Source organism: Myxocyprinus asiaticus, chromosome 12 (assembly GCF_019703515.2).
Source record: "Myxocyprinus asiaticus isolate MX2 ecotype Aquarium Trade chromosome 12, UBuf_Myxa_2, whole genome shotgun sequence".
Classification (NCBI taxonomy): Eukaryota; Metazoa; Chordata; class Actinopteri; order Cypriniformes; family Catostomidae; genus Myxocyprinus; species Myxocyprinus asiaticus.
The window spans coordinates 24,545,749-24,568,949 of NC_059355.1; the positions used below are offsets into that span (position 1 = coordinate 24,545,749).

Below are 23,201 nucleotides of genomic sequence, written 5' to 3' on the forward strand. Positions count from 1 at the left end.
TGAGTTTCACAGTCGTAATTACGACTTGAGGGGTCATTCATGTGCAACTTCTGAGTGGGAAATTCATATTTACGATAATTCTGATTGCAAATGAAGGCAGAATAAGGCTCTGCAATACAATCCCACATTGTATTCATTTGAAACAATACAGTCCTACACGGTAAAACACCACATTATATAACAATAAAGACCAATCATTTTGACCTATAAATAGCTTCAGACTTTTCAAAAGTCACTTAAATATTTACTTTACCAAAGCATATATTACCTCAATGGTTTCTGCATGCAGGTGGCCCAGCATGGTTTGGGTTCCAGGGTAGGGTTGCACCAGCTGTGTGTAAAGCCTCACGTAAGTTGGGATGTAAAGTTCACACTAAGAGCTTAGTAACTACTTAGTAACTACTAGTTAGTTTGTAATTAAGTCAGTGGTTAATTTGGTTGCACCACCTGTTCTTAAGGCAAGACTTAACTAGTAGGTCGTAAGCTCTCCGTAAAGTAATGCATAATCGCATAATATGATGTTTACCTGTAGTGATCCAATAAACAGCCTTCAAATTTGTACAAAGTGTTAAAAAGCCATGAACTTCGGTTGATGTTCAAACCTTGTTTGCTCACATAACTGTCAGCTGTAATAAGTTATATCCCCATTAAAATACGATACATAATAAAAGTAGATTTGATAAATAGTATATTTGACCTGTGTAAATAACAATATATAGGAACTGTATCTAAAATAAATAAGGGGTGATAAATACTAATACAACAGGCTGGAAAAATAGACATTCATTTTAATATCCTATATAAACGTCCCTTTTTCAGGACACAGTATTTTAAAGATAATTTTGTAAAAATCCAGATAACTTAATAGATCTTTATTGTAAAGGGTTTAAACAACGTTTTCCATGCTTGTTCAATGAACCATAGACAATTAATGAACATGCACCTGTGGAATGGTCCTTAATACACTAACAGCTTTCAGATGGTATGCAATTAAGGTCATAGTTATAAAAACTTAGGACACTAAAGAGACCTTTCTACTGACTCTGAAAAACACCAAAAGGAAGATGCCCAGGGTCCCTGCTCATCTGCATGAACGTGCCTTAGGCATGCTGCATGGAGGCATGAGGACTGCAGATGTGGCCAGGGCAATAAATTGCAATGTCCGTACTGTGAGACGCCCAAGACAGCCCTACAGGGAGACAGGAAGGACTGCTGATCGTCCTCGCAGTGGCAGTCCACGTGTAACAACACCTGCACAGGATCGGTACATCTGAATATCACACCAGCGGGACAGGGACAGGATGGCAACAACAACTGCCCGAGTTACACCAGGAATGCACAATACCTCCATCAGAGCTCAGACTGTCCGCAACAGGCTGAGAGAGGCTGGACTGAGGGCTTGTAGGCCTGTTGTAAGGCAGGTCCATACCAGACATCACCAGCAACATCGTCGCCTATGGGCACAAACCCATCTTCGCTGGACCAGACAGGACTGGCAAAAAGTGCTCTTCACTGACAAGTCGCAGTTTTGTCTCACCAGGGGTGATGGTCGGACTCGCGTTTATCATCAAAGGAATGAGCATTACACCGAGGCCTGTACTCTGGTCCGTCATGGTCTGGGGCGTTGTGTCACAGCATCATCGGACTGAGCTTGTTGTCATTGCAGGCAATCTCAACGCTGTGCATTACAGGGAAGACTGATATGCTGATATGCCATCAGCCATACTGCTCGTTCTGTGCGTGATTTCCTGCAAGACAGGAATGTCAGTATTCTGCCATGGCCAGCGAAGAGCCCGGATCTCAATCCCATTGAGCACGTCTGGGACCTCTTGGATCGGAGGGTGAGGGCTAGGGCCATTCCCACCAAAAATGTCCGGGAACTTGCAAGTGCCTTGGTGGAAGAGTGGGGTAACATTTCACAGCAAGAACTGGCAAATCTGGTGCAGTCCATGAGGAGGAGATGCACTGCAGTACTTAATGCAGCTGGTACTGATACTGATACCAGAATCTGACTGTTACCCCCCACACCCACACCCCCTTTGTTCAGGGACACATTAATCCATTTTTGTTAGTCACATGTCTGTGAAACTTGTTCAGTTTATGTCTTAGTTGTTGAATCTTTTTATGTTCATACAAATATTTACACACGTTATGTTTGCTGAAAATAAAAGCAATTGAAAGTGAGAGGATGTTTCTTTTTTTGCTGAGTTTATATTTTGAATTTGTTGAAACTTGTCACCGGGCGATGCACCCTGAAAACTACACCGTTTGAACGGTTTCATGCTGAAGAGCCGCTTAAAAGTTTTTTCTCTTTCTCGTAAATGTAAACGAGTGTTAATGTCAACATCATACTGTATGTCGAAAGGATTGATGCCTGTCACTCAAAACATTAACTCATTGATGTCATAAAATATCAGTCTGCTTTTTTTATTCCAACCGTTACACCTGGTCGGAGTCTTCCGTAAATATTTAGTTTATACGTAGGGTTACGTCCTACCTAAGTTTAATGGTGCAATGCTCAAATATTTAGTAGTGTGTAAATTGTGACTTAGTGCTCATTTAATATGGAAGCCCACGAGTGCCATTTACAAAAGAATGAAGGAATAAATTATCAATCTATTAATTTGAAAATAAAAATGTGAATAAACCAATTTATAAATGGACAAATAAATAGACACATTTCAATTTTAATTAATAAACCAATTAAAAAATCTACAAATAAATAGACACATTTAAATGTTTATTTAATTCATGTTTTAAAATGTACTTATGTTTAGCAATTAAATAAAACATTAATAAGTCATTTTTCAATGCACTTTTTAAATGGTGTTTTAAAAAGCATTTGGCAGTTGCTTTTCTTCATCCATTAGCCTGTTGCTTTTCTTCATCCATTTGCCAATTGCTTTTCTTTATTGTTTGACTTTTCCTTTTCTTTTACCATTTGTCAATCCAAACCAGCTAATGCCCAGGAGTGCCAATTAAAAAAGAATGAAGGAATACTTTTTCAGTCTATTAATTTGAAAATAAAAACTTAAATAAGTCCATTTATAAATTGACAAATAATTTAAAAAAAAACTATTTAAATTTGTATTAAATGATGTTTAAAAATTTCATTATATTTAACAATAGATTTGTGCATTAATTAATCATTTATTTAATGTTTAAAATATTATTAAATGCATCAATAAATTAGTACATTAATGTGTCTTTTAAATGCACTTATTAATGCTCTTTAAAGGCACCATTTACCTTGCATTTAAAAAAAGGTATTTGGCTATTGCTTTTCTTATTCATTTGCCAATTGCTTTAAAATTTCCTTTTCGTTTTGCTTTTCCTTTTCTTTTTCCTCTTTCCTTTTCTTAAACCAATTGAGAATCGAATTAAAAAAATGCCATTGGACTGTTGACTCGTGGGAACAACCAATGAACTTGACTCAGTCATGTAAGCCACTCGAAGAGGATTTAAGACGGCCTGTCATTGGACGATGGTACGAGCAGTTTACGTGATTGTGATATGTTCAAGTTCGTGGGCAACGGAGGAGTCAGGAGGCAGCGAACTTTCAGTGTAAGTCTTTTAGTCTCTTGCTTTCACTCTTTTGTGTACAGAGTAGTTACTTTTTGTTATTTTTCACTCAGGCAATAATTCACTTTCAACATAAACATAAAGGCTTCAAAAACACGCATTAGATCTTTGAACACTCTGAAGAACACACCACTGCTGTACACTTGGTCTCTCTCTGCTGTTTCTCTCCTACACTGGTGCTCTGGCGCGCCTTATCAGGTCTCACTCCACCATAACTATAATGAGAGACAGGTGTTAGAGTAATCACAACCCAGGTGATGAGCCTTACCGCTCTCCCTCTCCCACAGACAGACACATGACCACCCCCCCCCCCCACCTCCCATGCCACAGTGATATTATTGGATCTGCGCACAAGAAACGGATGCTCCCGAATACAAGCTGTTATTTCTAAGGAAGGGAAATAGACACAAGATTAATTTTAACAGCAAAAATCTAGCACAGACGAACGACATCAGTTCGGGGCGATTTGGATGATATGGGCTGGAGAGTGACGTCACACTGTCAGAAAAATAATGTCTAATATCTCAAACACCAAACCAGCACAAACGAATGGTATAGATTTGGTAATGATTTCATTATATGTGGTGCCAACTTCACGGAGGTTACTAAAGCAATTGCCTCTCTGCACAGCCGGACCTTACAGCTATTCACCTGTTTCATTACTGTATGACGGTCTCTCAGCCATATTTGTGAACAAAGCCCATATACTGTACCTTCTGTGCATTGTGAGATCATTGATCATAAGCACTGAGACACAATGAAACTTTGCAAAACTGTTTCTGTTTATAGAGCTTAATAAAGTGTTATCTTTCGTTTCCACAATCAGGTCTTTTTCTTTTTTTTTCTACTAGTAAAAGTTAAGTGACTGTTTCATCTCACACAATTCTGAGTGGTGGCATAGTGGGCTAAAGCACAGAACTAGTAAGCAGAAGATTGCTGGTTTGATCCCCATAGCCACCACCATTGTGTCCTTGAGCAAGCACTTAAATCCAGGTTGCTATTGTCCCTGTAATAAGTGCACTGTAAGTCACTTTGGATAATAGTGTCTGCCAAATGCATAAATGTAGCAGTGAAAGGGGTAAAACACTTGTTGGTTATCGCTTTTTTTTTTCTCTCAGAAAATGTCTAGCATAAATCTTGGACATTTTACCTCAAACATCTTTGACATGTTAATTGCCATTATCTGTGTCAATTAAATTTTGCCTATAACATAATCGATTCAGGTACAATTAAAATGTAAATTCATTCAAAATTAAAAATTAATTGTGAAAGAGGAATGTGAAACAACCACATCGTCTTTTTCCAGAGCAGCCTGTATTTCTCCTGAGGTTACCTGTGGGTTATTCCTTGTATACCAAACAATTCTTCTGGCAGTTGTGGCTGAAATCTTTCTTGGTCTACCTGACCTTGGCTTGGTATCAAGAGATCTCTGAATTTTCCACTTCTTAATAAGTGACTGAACAGTACTGACTGGTATTTTCAAGGCTTTGGATATCTTTTTATATTATTTTCCATCTTTCAAAAGTTCCATTACCTTGCTACACAGATCTTTTGACAATTCTTTTCTGCTCCCCATGGCTCAGTATCTAGCCTGCTCAGTGCATCCACGTGAGAGCTAACAAACTCATTGACTATTTATTCACAGACACTAATTGCAATTTAAAAAGCCACAGGTGGGGAAATTAGCCTTTAATCGCCATTTAAACCTGTGTGTGTCACCTTGTGTGTCTGTAACAAGGCCAAACATTCAAGGGTATGTAAACTTTTGATCAGGACCATTTGGGTGATTTCTGTTATCATTATGATTTAAAAAGGAGCCAAACAACTATGTGATAATAAATGGCTTCATATGATCACTATCCTTGAATAAAAGGATATTTTTTTGCATGATCAGTCATATTTTCAAAATCAATGCCAAAATTTCACAATTTCTGCCAGGGTATGCAAACTTTTGAGCACAACTGTATATATTAACTTTAATTTGGAAGAGACAATTTCATAATACATAAGTAATACACAATATTAGTTTAAATATTACCATTTGTTCCACAAAAGTGTGCTCGCTTGCCTTCTCTGTATCATCAGCTGACCGTCATTCCGAGAGTCTGCCTTTTCTCGATCATTCATTTTCTCGACATGCGTTTTCTTCAGTATAAGTTCTGGAAAGTCCATCGACTTTCTCAAGCATCTCGAGCCGTTGCCCTTGCTCACCTCTATCGTGTGTTTCAGTTCGGGGCATGGGTTGGGAGGTTAGTTCTGTTGACAGCATCACGATTGCCAGCTCCTATCCTGGACACATATCAGTGTGCATGCTCAGGTAAGGCCATGCTTGGCATTTCACAGCAGCAGTGAATGAGCCACCATTAACTTCTGATATATTTCGCATCCGTTTCTTGTGCGCAGATCCAATAATATCATGTAAACTGCTCGTACCATCGTCCAATGACAGGCCATCTTACATCCTCTTCGAGTGGCACATGGGAGAGGGGGTGTGTCTTATAACTGAGTCAAAAGTTTATTAGTTGCTCCCACAAATCAACAGACCAATGGCATTTTTTTTAAACTTGATTCTCAATTGGTTAAAGGACAAAAAAAAGTTATTGGTAAATGAATTAAGAAAAGCAATTGCCAAATACCTTTTTAAAATGAAATTTAAAAGGTGCTTTTAAAATGGATTTAAAAGTGCATTTAAAGACTCATTAATGTACTCATTTATTATCATATTTAAACATTAAATAAATATGATTTATTAATGCACAATTTTATTGTTTAATATAATGACATTTTTAAACATTAATTAAACACATTTAAATGTGTCTTTTTATTTGTCCATTTATAAATGGACTTCTTTAAAGTTTTTATTTTATTTTATTTTCAAATGAATAGATTGATAATTTATTCCTTCATTCTTTTTTCATTGACATTCTTGGGCTTCAGCTGGTATGGACTGACCAATAGTAAAAGAAAAGGAAAAGTCAAACAATAAAGAAAAGCAATTGGCAAATGGATGAAGCAAAGCAACTGGAAAATGGATGAAGAAAAGCAATTACCAAATGCTTTTTAAAACACCATTTAAAAGGTACATTTAAAAATGACTTATTAATGTGCTATTTTATTACTAAATATACGTAAATTTTAAAACATGAACTAAATAAACATTTAAATGTGTCTATTTATTTGTCTATTTATAAATTGGTTTATTTATTCAAATATTTTATTTTATTTTATTTTCAAATGAATAGATTGATAATTCTTTTGTAAATGGCACTCCTGGGCTTCCATAATTTATGCCACAACTAGGCTAAGTTGTAACTTAAGTATACAGTTGAAGTCAGAAGTTTACATACACATAGGTTGAAGTCATTAAATCTAATTTTTTAAACCACTCCACAGATTTCATATTAGCAAACTATAATTTTGGCAAGTCGTTTAGGATATCTACTTTGTGCATGACACGAGTAATTTTTCCAACAGTTGTTTACAGACAGATTGTTTCACTTTTAATTGACTATATCACAATTCCAGTGGGTCAGAAGTTTATATTCACTAAGTTAACTGTGCCTTTAAGCAGCTTGGAAAACTCCAGAAAACTATGTCAAGCCTAATTTGGCTTCTGATAGGCTAATTGGAGTCAATTGGAGGTGTACCTGTGGATGTATTTTAAGGCCTACCTTCAAACTCAGTGCCTCTTTGCTTGACATCATGGGAAAATCAAAAGAAATCAGCCAAAATTATGGACCTCCACAAGTCTGGTTCATCCTTGGGAGCAATTTCCAAATGCCTGAAGGTACCACGTTCATCTGTACAAACAATAGTTAAGTATAAACACCATGGGACCACGCAGCCATCATACTGCTCAGGAAGGAGACGCATTCTGTCTCATAGAGATGAATGTAATTTGATGTGAAAAGTGCAAATCAATCACAGAACATCAGCAAAGGAACTTGTGAAGATGCTGGAGGAAACAGGTAGAAAAATATCTAAATCCACAGTAAAATGAGTCCTATATCGACATAACCTGAAAGGCTACTCAGCAATGAAGAAGCCACTGCTCCAAAACCACCATACAAAAGCCGGACTACAGTTTGCAAGTGAACATAGGGACAAAGATCTTACTTTTTAGAGAAATTTCCTCTGGTGTGATGAAACAAAAATGGAACTTTTTGGCCATAATGACCATCATTATTTTTGGAAGAAAAAGGGTGAGGCTTGCAAGCCGAAGAACACCATCCCAACCCTGAAGCATGGGGGTGGCAGCATCACATTGCTGCAGGAGGGACTGGTGCACTTCACAAAATAGATGGCATCATGAGGAAAGAACATTATGTGGATATATTGAAGCAACATCTCAAGACATCAGCCATGAAGTTAAAGCTTGGTCACAAATGGGTCTTCCAAATGGACATGACCCCAAGCATACCTCCAAAGTTGTGGAAAAATGGCTTAAGGACAACAAAGTCATGGAGTGGCCATCACAAAGCCCTGACCTCAGACCGATAGAAAATTTTAGGGCAGAACTGAAATAGCGTGTGTGAGCAAGGAGGCCTACAAACCTGACTCCATTACTCCAGTTCTGTCTGGAGGAATGGGCCAAAATTCCAGCAACTTATTGTGAGATGCTTGTGGAAGGCTAACCAAAATGTCTGACCCAAGTTAAACAATTTAAAGGCAATGCTACCAAATACTATCAAAGTGTATGTAAACATCTTACCCACTGGGAATGTGATGAAAGAAATAAAAGCTGAAATAAATAATTCTCTCTACTATTATCCTGACATTTCACATTCTTAAAATAAAGTAGTGATCTTAACTGACCTAAGACAGGGAATGTTTTCTACGATTAAATGTCAGGACTTGTGAAAAACTGAATTTAAATGTATTTGTCTTAGGTGTATGTAAACTTCAGACGTCAACTGTAGCTGGTGCAACCGGCCGCTGGGGGATGGTGAAGGGCTGTAACAGATATAATGCTACCGGCTCACAGTAAGACTGAGGCAATGGTTAACACCTGTAAAGTGTGTGCAAACCTTTCACCTGTTGGTCAATTGTCTAACTTTGAGTTCTGATACAACCAGCTTGTGGCTGAACGGTAACAGCAGCTGTGATGAATTGTGATTCATTTTCCTTTAGATTCTGTTTTGCAGGGAAAGAACACTTGTTGATATCCTAAAACCATGAATTGTGTTTTAGGTTTGAGTATTTAAACCTGTGCAAACACAAATTAACCAAATAAAAATAAAACTTGGTAAAATAACTACAGTGTGTGGACTGCAATAAATAAATACAGTTCCCCCTTCAAATATATTTTGATATTTAGTTTGTGTCATTATTTTACAACTACTCTTCCATCAAAACAAGAGCAAACAACCTAAGATTTCTGTTTAATGTCACTAAAGACTTTATTGGCAACAATTTACAATTAGGCTGTATTTGTTAACATTAGTTAACATGAACTTGCAATTAAAAATACTTTTACAGCATTTATTAATCTTATAAAGTTTTTGTGTAACCTATTCGACTTTGTGATGGTGAGCCTGCACTCTTAAAAATAAAGGTTAAAAATAACACTTCAGCATTTATAGTTCCATGAAAAACCTTTAACATCAATGGAACCTTCCCATAGTACAAAAGGTTCTTGGCAGTGGAAAAAGGCTCTTTATACTATTAAACGGTTTTTCAAACATTTTTTTTATTTTTAAAAGAACCTTTTACTGAGCGCTGCTTTTATGCTGCTAAAACCCCTTTTTGGAACCTTAATTTTTAAGAGTGTGGTATCCCATCACAGAATATTAACTGTGTTCAAAGGATTTATTTATCGTTTTACTGACCTTTTAGTATTTATTTGGGTTTTGCAATTTTAGATTTCCTATTTTTAGCAAGTGGACGTTATCAGGTAGGAAGCGCACACCTGGTGGAAGCGCTCATTTTAGGAAATCATAAGTGTTATACTGTGCAAATGTTTTATCCATCCTATTTATAGTTTTCATTTGGTGTTTTGTTTTAACTCTCATTTTAACTATTCTTAATCATTATATACTTTTGTATATTTTAAGAATAAGAAGACAAAAAATAATTTTATGTATAGAGTAAAGGTGGGAAAAATGTGTATATAAGTTAGCCGTCACTAGGGGGACTAGACAATATGGACAAAAAGTGTTTGGAGCACATGGGGTTATGCCTAGCGCTCCTTGAGTGCAAAGGAAAGGTCAGACTCAATTGTTTAGGGAGGGTAGTGGGTAGTGCTCTTGTACCAAAAATGGGTCTAGCCTTTTGACAGTTTTTTTTATTTATTTATTTATTTTTTTAAAGTAACGTTGGTTTTATGAACGCTCTTAAGCACTGTTTATATTTTGCATGTTTTGCACTTCTATGCGATAAACCACTTGGAACGCCCCTCCTGCTGCATGCTTCAGTCGAGGTGTGATTCTCTTTGTGACTACCTTGGTCCCTATAACAGACTTCCTTTGTTTCTGTAGTGAATATTGTCCCCTTTCACCTAGGAAATTAAATGACACATATTTACTTGCACATATGGCTCCAAACAAGCTTTTCATGTATGAATTCATACAGAATTATGGCAACAGACAGTTAGTCATTTATAGCACAGCTGAAAGCCTTAAAGGGATAGTTCACACAAAAATGAAAATTCTCTTATCATTTACTCACCCTCATGCCATCCGAGGTGTGTATAACTTTCTTTCTTCAGCAGAGCACAAAGATTTTTAGAAAAATATCTCAGCTCTGTAGGTCCATACAATGCAAGTGACTGGTGATCAGAGCTTTGTAGCTCCAAAAATCACATGAGGGAAAATAAAAGTAATCCATAAGACTCCAGTGTTTAAATCCATGTCTTCAGAAGCAATATAACTTATGTCGGTGAGAGACAGAACAATATTTAAGTCATTTTTACTTTAAATTTCCACTTTAACTTTCACTTTCAGTTGTGAAAGTGAAACTAAACAGTCACCACATGTGACTTTCAGATGCAAAAGTGAAAGTGGAGATTTAGAGGAAAAAAGGACTTCAGATCGCTTCTGAAGGTATGGATTTAACCACTGGAGTCTTATGGATTACTTCTATGTTTCCATTACGTGATTTTTGGAGCTACAAAGGTCTGATCACCATTCACTTGCATTGTGTGGACCTACAGAGCTGAGATATTCTTCTAAAAAGCTTTGTTTGTGTTTTGCTGAAGAAAGGAAGTCATACACATCTGGGATGCATGAGGGTGAGGAAATGATGAGAGCATTTTCATTTTTGGGTGAAATATCCCTTTAATAGAAATGAATAGATGGAGAGAATCTCTCCCCTTCTTACCATAAAGTCTTTTTCTGGATCCCAAATGACAAAGTCTGCATTGTGACCTGATATGAGAGTTGATCAGGCTCTTTACACAAGAGTCTTACTGTGTCAGAAAGTGAAAAGACCTCTTTTAGAAGCTGAGGTCCAGAACAGAGGTAAACCTGTTGGTAAAATGTGATGTTATATTATGATGTCACAATTGTTTTGCTTAATCGTAACAGAGTGGCCCGAAATGTATTTGGATATTTAAGCCACACTTAAAAATGTTAATGTATTTGTAACATATAACACAATATCTAACCAAGTCGTATTATTATAAAAATAAATAGGCTTTAGCACACACACTTTCCAAGAAAAACATTTCACTAAAAAAGTTTCACATTAAGTGTTAATTTGAAACTGTAAATATAACGTATTTGGACATTCTCTGGTTTTCAAACTTTGTGGAGCATGTCCATAGATGATAAACTACACCTGTGATATGCTACAGCTGTGTGAACATCATATATCCACAAATTACATTGGGACTAGTTAGTTTGTAAGATAATAGCAAAATGGCTGAAAAAATTTGTTAGTTTTGAGAAAAGGTCCTGAACAATTTGTCTGCAGATGCCACTGCGTTTGATATCTTGTTTCTAATTCAGTGAAATTGTAGGTGTTACTTAAGTGTCTTTTTTGGAGCTGATAATAAACACTTGTGTCTGAATTTTTTTTTGGAGCTGATGTATAACACTTGTGTATTTAATCATTTATGTTGTCATAACGTCAAGCATCAGTAATATTTTTATTGTAATGTACCGTAAGTAATGATTATAAAAAAAAATCATAATTTATCACTTTTTGAATTTAGATTGAACTCTGACCTTATACCTAAACAATTCCTGACTCTTTCTGTAGAGTCAATCATTAGTCTGATTGGTAAACACTTGGTGGACCACTGTTTACCTCTCACTGGACTTTGGCCATCATAAGGCATACATAAATAATAGGTGTGTGAATGTATGAACGTATTGGAACACCAGTGACAGCCTACCAAATTGCATAGATAAGATCCCTCCTCATGCTTGCGTGAAATCCCCACTGTCCAAACACTTGAGGTCAGCCATGCAGGGTGAGTGATCTGACACAACCATGTCAATGTCCCCATTTTTAAGTGCAGACCACAGGAGCTCCTGGCAAAGAAACAAAAAATACTATTTGACAAATGGGTAGCTAGAACACAGAGTTTGACTTTTGGAAAAAATCTCTGTATACCCAACTTGTCTTGTCTTTATTCTGTATTCATTTATTAATGTAGTTTTCAGACCTTTCTTGGGGTTTAATTTCTTCCTATACCTGGATGGCTATGTGTGGTATGGGAGGGCAGCATTTGAATTGAAAATTGAGTGGCTCATGTTGGGATGTTCTCTGCGGACAGGTTGAGGTAGTGATGTGTGGTCTCCATAGTCAGAGGAATTCTAGCCTGTCTTGCTGCCCTAATGAGCTCCAGAGGCTGGGCTGATGACAGGTGCACAATGTGGCATCACAGTCTGATGGACCATAAGAACAGAGTTACAGGTAACATTTATTTTACCTCTCTTCTCCTATCGAGCTATAAGAAAATCATGTTATGGTTTTATCATAACATACTGATACTGCAGGCACAGTTGAGTGATGGTGCGGATGGCCTCAAATTCCATGATGTCAGGTCTGGACCTCAGGAAGGTGGAGTATTAACATGGGTCTACGGAAAGAAAAAAACAATATAGCCTATATAATAAATGTTCACAGCCTCAAAGTAGGATTTTAAGCATTTAATAACATTTTAAAAGGCTAGAATCATACCCCCCTCATCAGCAGCCGGATACTGCACTTCTCACTCTGCGTGAAACTAAACCAGATAGGAGCATCATTAAAGTAGAACAATATACTTAGTACAGTAGTAACTCATTCAGTACTGAGGCAACATTATTATTTTAATTTCCATGAGTGACTGACACACACTATGATTCATTCATAGATAATTCCACATTTTGTTCATAGCTGATGTTTAGTGCTGTATATTAAAGGAAAAGTTCACAAGATAATGAAAATTCTGTCATCATTTACTTGTGTTGTTAATTTCAGTCTGTTCCTCACATATATCATATATGATCATATGATTGCAGAATATAATAGGATAGGATCAAAGGATGGCGCCGCGGATGGCAGCCACAGTGTGGAGCGCTCTAATTCTTTTGTTGTTTTTGTTTGTTTGTCCTGTGTTTAGCAATCTTTTTCCAATCAGTTTTACCAGGGACAAACTGCTGAACATTCAGCAGCACATACCAGACAATCTTTTCCCGGTTTTTGACTATTCGGACGCTTTGCTGGACATTTTAGTCAGAGGCGCAGCTGTGTTGTTAAAGAGATGCAAGCGAGGGAAGCGAGCCGGTGCGCTGGTCAGGCTCCATCAGCATGGCTTTCGAACAGCGCTGCTGAGTATTCATCTAATCTCCGAATCTCCGCTCTTTTCCTAACAAAATGGACGAACTACATCTCCTTACCTGTACAAACAAGGACTTTTCAAACTCCTTGCGCCTTGTGCTCACAGAAACCTTGTTGAGTGAAGCCATTCCGAACAGCGCGTTACATCTGCCGGGCTTTCAGCTGTTCAGAGTGGATCGCATCATGGATTTAACAGGGAAAATGAGAGGCGGTGGAACATGCTTTTACATAAATGAAAGTTGGTGTACAGATGTAACAACGTTAAAGAAGATGTGCTGTCCTAATTTGGAAGCCCTCTTTATTAACTGTAATCCTTTCCACTCGCCGCTGGAGTTTCCTCGTTTATTCTGGTGAGTGTTTTTATCCCACCGCACGCATGTGTGAATGCAGCGCTGCAACAGCTGGCTGATTAAATCACAGACACGGAACAACAACACCCGGATGCAGTTATTATTATTCTTGGGGATGTTAACAAAGCAAACCTCACACGTGAACTGCCAAAATACAAACAGCACATTACATGCCCCACCAGAGACAGAAATACTCTGGATCACTGCTGCACAACAATAAAGGATGCATATCGTTCTATCCCTAGAGCAGCTTTGGGACTCTCTGATCACTGTCTGGTTCATCTTCTTCCAACCTACAGGCAGAACCTAAAGTCTGCTAAACCTGTAGTAAAGACTGTAAAGAGATGGACCAATGAAGCAGAGCTGGAACTACAAGCCTGTTTTGACTGCACTGATTGGAGTGTTTTTGAGGCTGCAGACACCAATCTAGACGAACTCACAGATACTGTGACATCATATATCAGTTTCTGTGAGGATATGTGCATTGCTACTAGGACTTACTTAACATACAACAACGCCAAACCGTGGTTTACAGCAGAACTCAGGCAGCTTCGTCAGGCCAAAGAGGATGCTTACAGAGGTGGGGATAACGTCTTGTACAATCAAGCCAGGAACACACTGAATAAGGAAATCAGAGTGGCTAAAAGAAACCAAGTTTTAAGCTAACGACCCTGCATCAGTGTGGAGTGGCCTGAAACAACTTACAAACTACAGGACTTCTGCCCCCAACACTGCAGGGGACCAACAACTGGCTGATGACTTGAATGTGTTATACTGTAGATTTGAAAGGCCCAATCTCACACCCCACACCCGCTCTGACCTTCACTTCACACAAACATCAACACCTCCTGCAACCCCCCTCCTCCCCCCTCCTGCTACTCAACCTGCACTTAGGATCTGTGAAGAAGAGGTGTGCCGTGTCTTCTGAAAACAAAAGACAAGGAAAGCAAAGGGCCCAGTTGGCGTTTCACCCACTTGTCTTAAATCCTGTGCTAACCAGCTGGCCCCCATCTTCACACTGATCTTCAATAGATCACTGGAGCAGTGTGAGGTCCCATGCTGCTTCAAATGCTCAATCATATTTCCTGTCTCAAACAAACCCAAAATCACAGGACTTAATGACTACAGACCCGTCGCCCTGACGTCTGTGGTCATGAAATCATTTGAGAGACTGGTGTTGGCCCACCTGAAGGACATCACTGGACCCTTTCCAGATTCCCTTCAATTTGCTTATTGAGCAAACAGGTCTGTGGAGGATGCAGTCAACATGGGATTGCATCATATCCTGCAACATCTGGACAGACCAGGGACATATGCAAGGATCCTTTTTGTGGACTTCAGTTCGGCTTCCAACACCATCATCCCAGCTATTCTCCAGACTAAATTACATCAACTCTCTGTTCCCACATCTATCTGTCAGTGGATTACCAGCTTTCTGACGTACAGGCAGCAGGTAGTGAGACAGGGGAAATTCACTTCCAGCACCTGTATAGTCAGCACAGGTGCCCCCTAGGGATGTGTGTTCTCCCAACTATTCTTCTCCCTGTATACAAACGACCGCACCTCCAAGGACACCTCTGTCAAGCACCTGAAGTTTGCAGACGACACCACTGTCATCGGCCTCATCCAAGATGATGATGAGTCTGTATACAGAAGGGAGGTTGAAAGTCTGGCTCACTGGTGTAGTCAAAATAAACTGGAGCTGAACACGCTCAAAACGGTGGAGATGATTGTGGACTTTAGGAGGAACACCACAACACTGACCCCCCTCACCATTCTAAACAGCACTGTGGCAGCAGTGGAGTCAATCAGATTCCTGGGCACTACCATCTCACAGGACCTGAAGTGGGAGACCCACATTGACACATTGGAGGTTGTACTTCCTTCACCAGGTGAGGAAGTTCAACCTGCCACAGGTGCTGCTGATACAGTTCTACTCAGCTGTCACTGAGTCTGTCCTCTGCACTTCAGCAACTGTCTGGTTTGGTGCAGCTACGTAATCGGATATCAGAAGACTACAAAGGACAGTTTGGACTGCTGAGAGGATTATTGGTTGCCCCCTGCCCTCCCTTCAAGGACTGTACACTTCCAGAGTGAGGAAAAAGGCTGTAAAAATCACTCTGGACCACACTCACCCTGCCCACTACCTTTTTGAACTGTTGCCTTCTGGCCGATGCTACAGAGCTCTGAGCACCAGACCCGTCAGGCACAGGAACAGTTTTTTCCCTCAGGCTATCCATGAACAGTTAAAACTGCCCCATTGGGCAATAATTATGTGCAATTCACAGTTTAGTCTTTTTATATTTATCCAACACATCCTACCTCTTCTGCCATTACATTCCCTTGCACTGTATATAACAGATTTGTATTTGCACTATGTACGTATATGTATTTTATTTTTGTCTTATTCTGTATACTATATATACTTTATTTTCTATAAAATGTTATTTTTATTCTATTTATATTTATTTATATATTTTTATTAGTATCTCTGTCTTGTTGCTGTATTGTATTGTTGTGCACTGGAAGCTCCTGTCACCAAGACAAATTTCTTGTATGTGTAAGCATACCTGGCAATAAAGCTGATTCTGATTCTGATTCTATAATGCATTGGCCAAATACTGTAAAGTGCTTTTGTGTCTTTTTTTTTGTTTTTTTTTTTGCATTGAGTGTATTCATTGTAATTGCATGAAAAGAGTGATCAGAACATTCTTCTACAGAAAAAATTACAGTCTGGAATGTCATATGGGAGAGAGTAAATTTCTTCAAAGGAATAGTTCACATAAAAATTTGAATTCTCTCATCATTAACTCACCATTATGCCATCCCAAATGTGTATGACTTTCTTCTGCTGAACACAAATTAAGATTTTTAGAAAAACATCTCAGCTCTGTTGGTCCACTCAGTGGAAATGAACAGTGGCCAGAACTTTAAAGGCAGCATTGAAGAAACCCAGTGCTCTAGTGGTTAAATCCATGTGTTCAGAAGCGATATCACAGGTGTGGGTGAGAAACAGATCAATATATAAGTCCTATTTTACCATAAATTCCAAGTATGTATAGCTATTGGCCGGAGACCTCCAAATGGGGGTGGAATCTCCAAAACAGGGCGGGGCTACTCCAAAGGGGCATTGTTACTCCAAAAGGGGGTTGCACCAACTCCAAAAAGGGGCATCACTTTCACTCATGGAAGGTTAGGGAAAGGGTTAGGTAAGGCGCTCCCTATATCTTAAGTGGCGGTTTGGAGCGACCACCCATTTTTTGAGCAATGCCTGCAGCTATACCCTTCTCATAAATTCTGCTCCCTGCCCAGTAGATGGCGATATGCATGAAGAATGCAAATCGTCAAAAACAAATTAAGGAGAGAAGAGAGCGCTTAGGAGGGCTGGTGAAAGTGTACATTTATAGTAAAAAAATACTTAAATATTGATCTGTTTCTCACCGACACCTATCACATTGCTTCTGAAGACGGATTTAATCCTCTACGTAGTGGATTTTAGTGACATTATGGATGTTTTAATGCGCATATGTTTTCACATTGAAATGTTTTGTCATAACTGTAGCGTACTTAACGGTCATTAATATATATATTCATATAACACACACACACACACACACACACACACACACACAGCCTATATATATTTATATTAGGGCTGCACAGTTAATAAAATAAAATCGAAATGGCGATATGATGCTGTGCAATTATTAAACCGCAAAGGGCTATGATTTAAATAAATTATTAAATAGCATGATCCCGCTGCTCTCTTCAAAGTGTATGCACGCTGCTCTATCCTGTATTGTGTAAAAGCATTAATACAGTGTCTTCTCAGTGGTTCTGTGCTCCACAACTCCATCTCGTGCTCAGAGTAACAGATGTGCTTCCAGTTCAGTTCTGTTTGCTTATGTGGGCTGAGCTCAAGATTCACTTTAATCTCACTTTTGTGTACTTCCAAACATGTCTGGCTGCTACGTTAAAATATGAAAACAAACAATACACCCCCATGGCATGGGTATTTATGTATATAAAATGAGAAGCACTTTTTAGTGAGTAGTATGAATATATTGCTTAATTTATATAGTTTTTTATGTTGGTGAAGAGGAAAAACTAGGTCAAGTAATTAACGAAATCCATGGTTGACAATTTTTAAAAGCTAAGCTGTACTAAACTAATGTGTCATTGCAATACTTTAATACTAAGTAATGTACTACTCAGTGTAACGCATAAAACCCAAAACATCCACTACGTCACCCAAATTCACTACGCAGAGGATAAAATCCACTACTCGTCACGCTACAGTCTGCAGCAACGACCCACTAGACTTCTGTGCTGCCTTTATATGTGTAGCACCCCCTACCTTGTTAGGTGTGTATTGCCTAAGCTCTGTTAGGGTGGAGCACCGGGTTCAATTACTTTGTCTCCTGACTATACATAAAATCCTACTCTGATACCACTATTATAGTCCCATCCAGAAATATAAAGAAAATAGCAAAGACTGATTTTGAAGGAAAAAATAAAATAAAATAAAAAATAATCCAAAGGATTTATTTAGAATAAGAGAATAGGGAAATATATAAAATAATAAACAATATAATATTTAGTATATAAACAATATATATATTTTCACTATAGGTTATTAAATGTTATGTAGTGAATATATTCAAAATGTGCTTCAAAATACACTGAATAAACTCAGATGTGTATCAATGTATACACTTTCACTGGATACTCAGTATAAAATACTCCCTTTAGCTTTTGGACTTTCACAGTAAGTGCAAACTGTGTTTTATAGTATAAACTCTTCTCACTTGTAAGCAAATTGTGTTTTGACAGTATAGGCCTAAGTCGGCATGAAATGGAAGTTGTGGCCGACTTCCGTATTGTGACGTATTTCCGAGTAAAACAGTTTATCGAACAAGAAAAATATTTAAGGCGGGGATTTGAGTTTATCCATTGGTTGATGATTGGTTTGTGAAAATATGGGCATTGCACAGCGGAAACAGAGGCAGATGTGAATGCGAGTTTGCAGCAGACACACACACCCCTACCACTGTGCTGCTCGAGTCAGAGCTGGTTATCTGTGAAATTGAGCAGCAATCTCAACACATTTGTGATCAAAAAGACATCATAATGCATGAGCACATTGCGGTCTTTGCTTACAAAGAGGCTGTAGCCGTTGAAAAATGTGTGAGTAAAAGATGTTAATGTTTTGAATCACAATACACTAAATATAAAGGAACACTTACCCATGCTGTGCATCCCAAGATAACTGCATTAAAAAATATAAATATATTTTATATTTATATAAAATATAAAAGAGGCATCCGAAGCGTTGTATTCATTAGTGATCACCTCAGCAATTCAGGCATGAAATGTCTCGAACACAACTGCAAATTCGCCGTTATTCCTCCTCATTCATTCGAAATGTAAAGTCAAGCCAGCTGACCCGTAACCAAGGAAGTTTGGGTTAAAGAACGAAAGTTTTGAAGGAAAACAGATGAAAATAATCCTTGCCATCTCCACCAACATTCGATTGATGCATCATTCAACTCAACTCAAGGTTGTGATATTTATAAAATAATAGAAAGGGGCAGGGTTTAAACTGACTAAATGAATTTTGATTAAAGATTACGAGGTAAAAAAATAATTTAAAATAATATGCATGGATGAATCATTCACAATAAGATCAAAAACATGCATTTAGAAAATAGAAAGGGTGAATTTTCATTTCATGCCGACTTTAACACTGATCAGCCACAACATTAAAACCACCTGTCTAATATTGTGTAGGTCCCCCTTGTGCCGCCAAAACAGCGCCAACCCGCATCTCAGAATAGCATTCTCAGACGCTATTCTTCTCACCACAGTTGTACAGAGCGGTTTTCTGAGTTACTGCAGACTTTGTCAGTTCAAAGCAGTCTGGCCATTCTCTGTTGACCTCTCTCATCAACGAGGCATTTCCGTCCACAGACCTGCCACTCACTGGATGTTTTTTGTTTTGGGCACCATTCGGAGTAAATTCTAGAGACTGTTGTGCATGAAAATCCCAGGAGATCAGCAGTTACAGAAATACTCAATCCAGCCCATCTGGCACCAACAATCATCTATTATCTAATCAGCCAATCGTGTGTCAGCAGTGCAGTGCATAAAATCATGCAGATACGGGTCAGGAGCTTCAGTTAATGTTCACATCAACCATCAGAATGGGGAAAAAAATGTGATCTCAGTGGTTTGGACCGTGGCATGATTGTTGGTGCCAGATGGGCTGGTTTGAGTATTTCTGTAACTGCTGATCTCCTGGGATTTTTTGGCCTCTAGCGGGTGAGGCTTTTCAGACAGATAAACAGCAGCACAGGGCAGGGAATTACAGTACAGCACTGTGAGCGAGAGTATTACCTGCTATTTATAAAACATGGGAACTTGTTGCGTGGGCATTTTTTGACCCCAAATTTTTAATTTCGGGGATAATTTTGTCAATTTCGGTGTAGCGTTTTAGTTTATAAACAGATTTAGTGCTTATAACATGCCGATTTCTTCTTCCCAAAAATTCTGAAATATTATGTATTTTTTTGTACTTTGTAATTCTGGTGAAAAATAACTGTAGCGAACTTGAATACTTCATATTTAATCAACTCAAGTAAAATTACTATTATTTATTTATACTTAAAAAGTAGAAACATTTTAAAAATGTACTCAAGTACTGTAACGAGAGTAGCTGTAATTCATTACTTTCCACCTCTGCTCTCCAGCTACATGCGCTGAAGCTCCAGGATCAGACAGAATGCTATGAATCTTTCCTTCTTTTATAAAGATGGTTGCAGGTCAAATTTCATTTCCACACAAAATCCTCTGGCTCTGCACTGCACTGACAGTAGATCCTGGCTCCATTTCTGCACTTAGACTGCAATATCTTAGTGTATGCAGTCTTTATGAGCCTCTGTCTTTCACTGTCCTGTGACCACAGCAATTTATACTCTTGGGTCAGAGTACCTCCATTCACTGGTCTTTATGTAAGAGTTTCATCAGGGAGAAAAAAGGTCTTTGACCTCGTCATGATTCATTATATGACTGAAACATAAAGTAGACTGTTAATAAAATAAATTATCATCCTATAATAAAAGGTCCTCATCAGTGATGGCAATTACACCATTAAAGAATAAATAATGCTTCTAAATAGTGCCTGCCATAATTTCTTTTGAAAACACTAAATTCTGTATTGAAGATTATTTATAGAGCTGAGTTTAATTTCTCAGGAATTTTTGCAAAGATTAATCAAAAACCTCTAGTTAGTAAACCTCTACTAGTAGAGTCAATGCAAACTGATTTATTTGGTGTATAGATTAGACAGAAACTGCAGTGCTTCTACTTGCCATAAAAACACACTATAAAACAAGAGAGAGGTTGAGATATTATATAGAACACACTGAATATTGTTGCAATGAGATTTGGTTTCTTTTGTAGGATGTATTACTAATACCTTTTGTAAAATATTAGCAGTGCTAATTCTTGCCAAAGGCTTGTAAGACCGTATCCGGCGTCAGGCACACACCAGTGGTTAGTAGCTGCATAAATTATTTAGCAGATTGCTCTTCTGAGCTGAGATAGGGGAACAGGAAGGTTTGGGAGGGAAAAAGAGACAGAAGGAGAGAGAAGCAGCCACAAGGGATCTGGTTTTACTGGCATTGTGTCGAACTGAAAGCTGGTTTCTCACTGCTTCCTGTCTGGGCAATATACCATTTCTTGTCTTCCTTTTTTATTCTGACTACATGCTGTATGGAATTATATGTGTGCCACAATTCTGCACACACAAAATTATATTTTGAACACGTGGTATATTTTGAGAGCACAAAAATGTTCTGTGTGTACAAAATTATACTTTGAGCATGCAAGATTTTATTTTGAGCACACAAAAATGTTCTGCGTGCGCAAGATGATATTTTGAGTGCACCATAAGGTATTTTGCACATGCGTTTTGTAAAGCAATGTATCTTCTTGCAAAGATGAATTCACTTTGAACAAACAAAAATTGCACTTGAATAAAGTTTCTTTGAATGTGAATTTGCACAGAATTCTGAAATTTACGTAACTCCTGTTTTTTGCAAATGCAAGATCTCACTCGCTCTCCTCCTACCCACTCTGTGTGCGCTCATAGCTTTGACTGCTTGTTTGCTCGTCAAGGTCACAGCATTATAATGTGCCAGAATTTCAGCCAATCAGCCATAAGGTGGTAAATTTTGATTGGCTAGCTTGACCACAGATCATACTACTAATAAAAACAAAAGGAAGAGGAGTGTAACGGTGGTGGCCCCCACAATAAATTTAAATAATTCAATTTATATAATAATAATTAAACAAATAAATCGGGTGCCAGACGGGATTAGACCTGTCAAAATGCACTTTAGATCCTGGAATGCTTTTATAAACCACAGGTCACAGCAATATTAGAGATTTTTTTTTACAGTACTAGGAAATTACCACTAGACAAAATATCTCTTTAAAGATTTACATTAAACAATAATGAAAATGTTAATCTTACAATTAAATGAAAATCAAACAAACAGTCTGTTAAATAAAACAAACAATAAACACCATTACAGCATCAAATGATTGAAATGAACAAACACATGGCTGTGTGTACTGTATGTGTGTTTGTGTACAGGGTGTAGGTGAATGTGGGTGTAAGGGAGAGAGGTCAGGCTCTCTGGGGTATGTGAACTAGTGTGTGCTGGGTCAGTAGGTTCTGGTACCTTGCAGTGTGTGAGGCATTGGTTTGCTGGAATGCAGAGGGAGAGTCACAAATGAGGGGTTGGTAGGCCAGACCACCAAAGCAATCACCTTTATCTTTAGACGCTTGGTTCCGTCACAACTCTGTTGCAGAGCACTTCGGCGGGTCAGCAGACTCTTTGTAGTTCCCCGTTACTTATGCCACTCCACATTAACAACCAGATTTAATAGTGTAACGGCAAACACTTTTTAGTGCAGAGCGCTTTTTTTCCAAGAAAGGAAATGTGTAACACACTATGAACACATGAAAGCAGCTCTTCTGTTAACTTAACTGTTTTTATTTAACCTTTATATCATATATATTTTTTAGTCTGTACATTACCAATTGGCTTACTAGCTAGCTAACAATCTGGCTAGCTCTCTTAGTATGGTTCTCTTGGCTAGTACTTGGTTATCTAGGTTACCAAGTTACACTTACCTAGCTTCTAGCTTGGCCATGTTAGCTACCACTTTCATCTAGAATTATATTCATTTAATCTCTCCCGTATGTAAAACTCTTTTAGACTAACGCAATAGTGTAGTTTTGGGGGAACTTAATTTCACTTCTTTCCATCCCACAGGATATTCTGAGAGAGCAGTTCATTAAAATGAAAGTGACCAGATTACAGTCTACCATGGATCAGCAACCACTAAACCTTCTTCATTTTGTTATTATTATATGAAATATTATTTTCTTTAATAAATATGTTATTTAGTCCACCTTCTTTAGTGTGTCCT

At 38.0% G+C, this 23,201-nt stretch overlaps 1 pseudogene; it reads right to left on the reverse strand.

Annotated features, from left to right (window-relative positions):
- Nucleotides 1-10,030: 10,030 nt before the first annotated feature.
- LOC127448772 (allantoinase, mitochondrial-like) lies at nt 10,031-13,478 on the reverse strand (annotated as a pseudogene).
- Between the last annotated feature and the right edge of the window lie 9,723 nt (nt 13,479-23,201).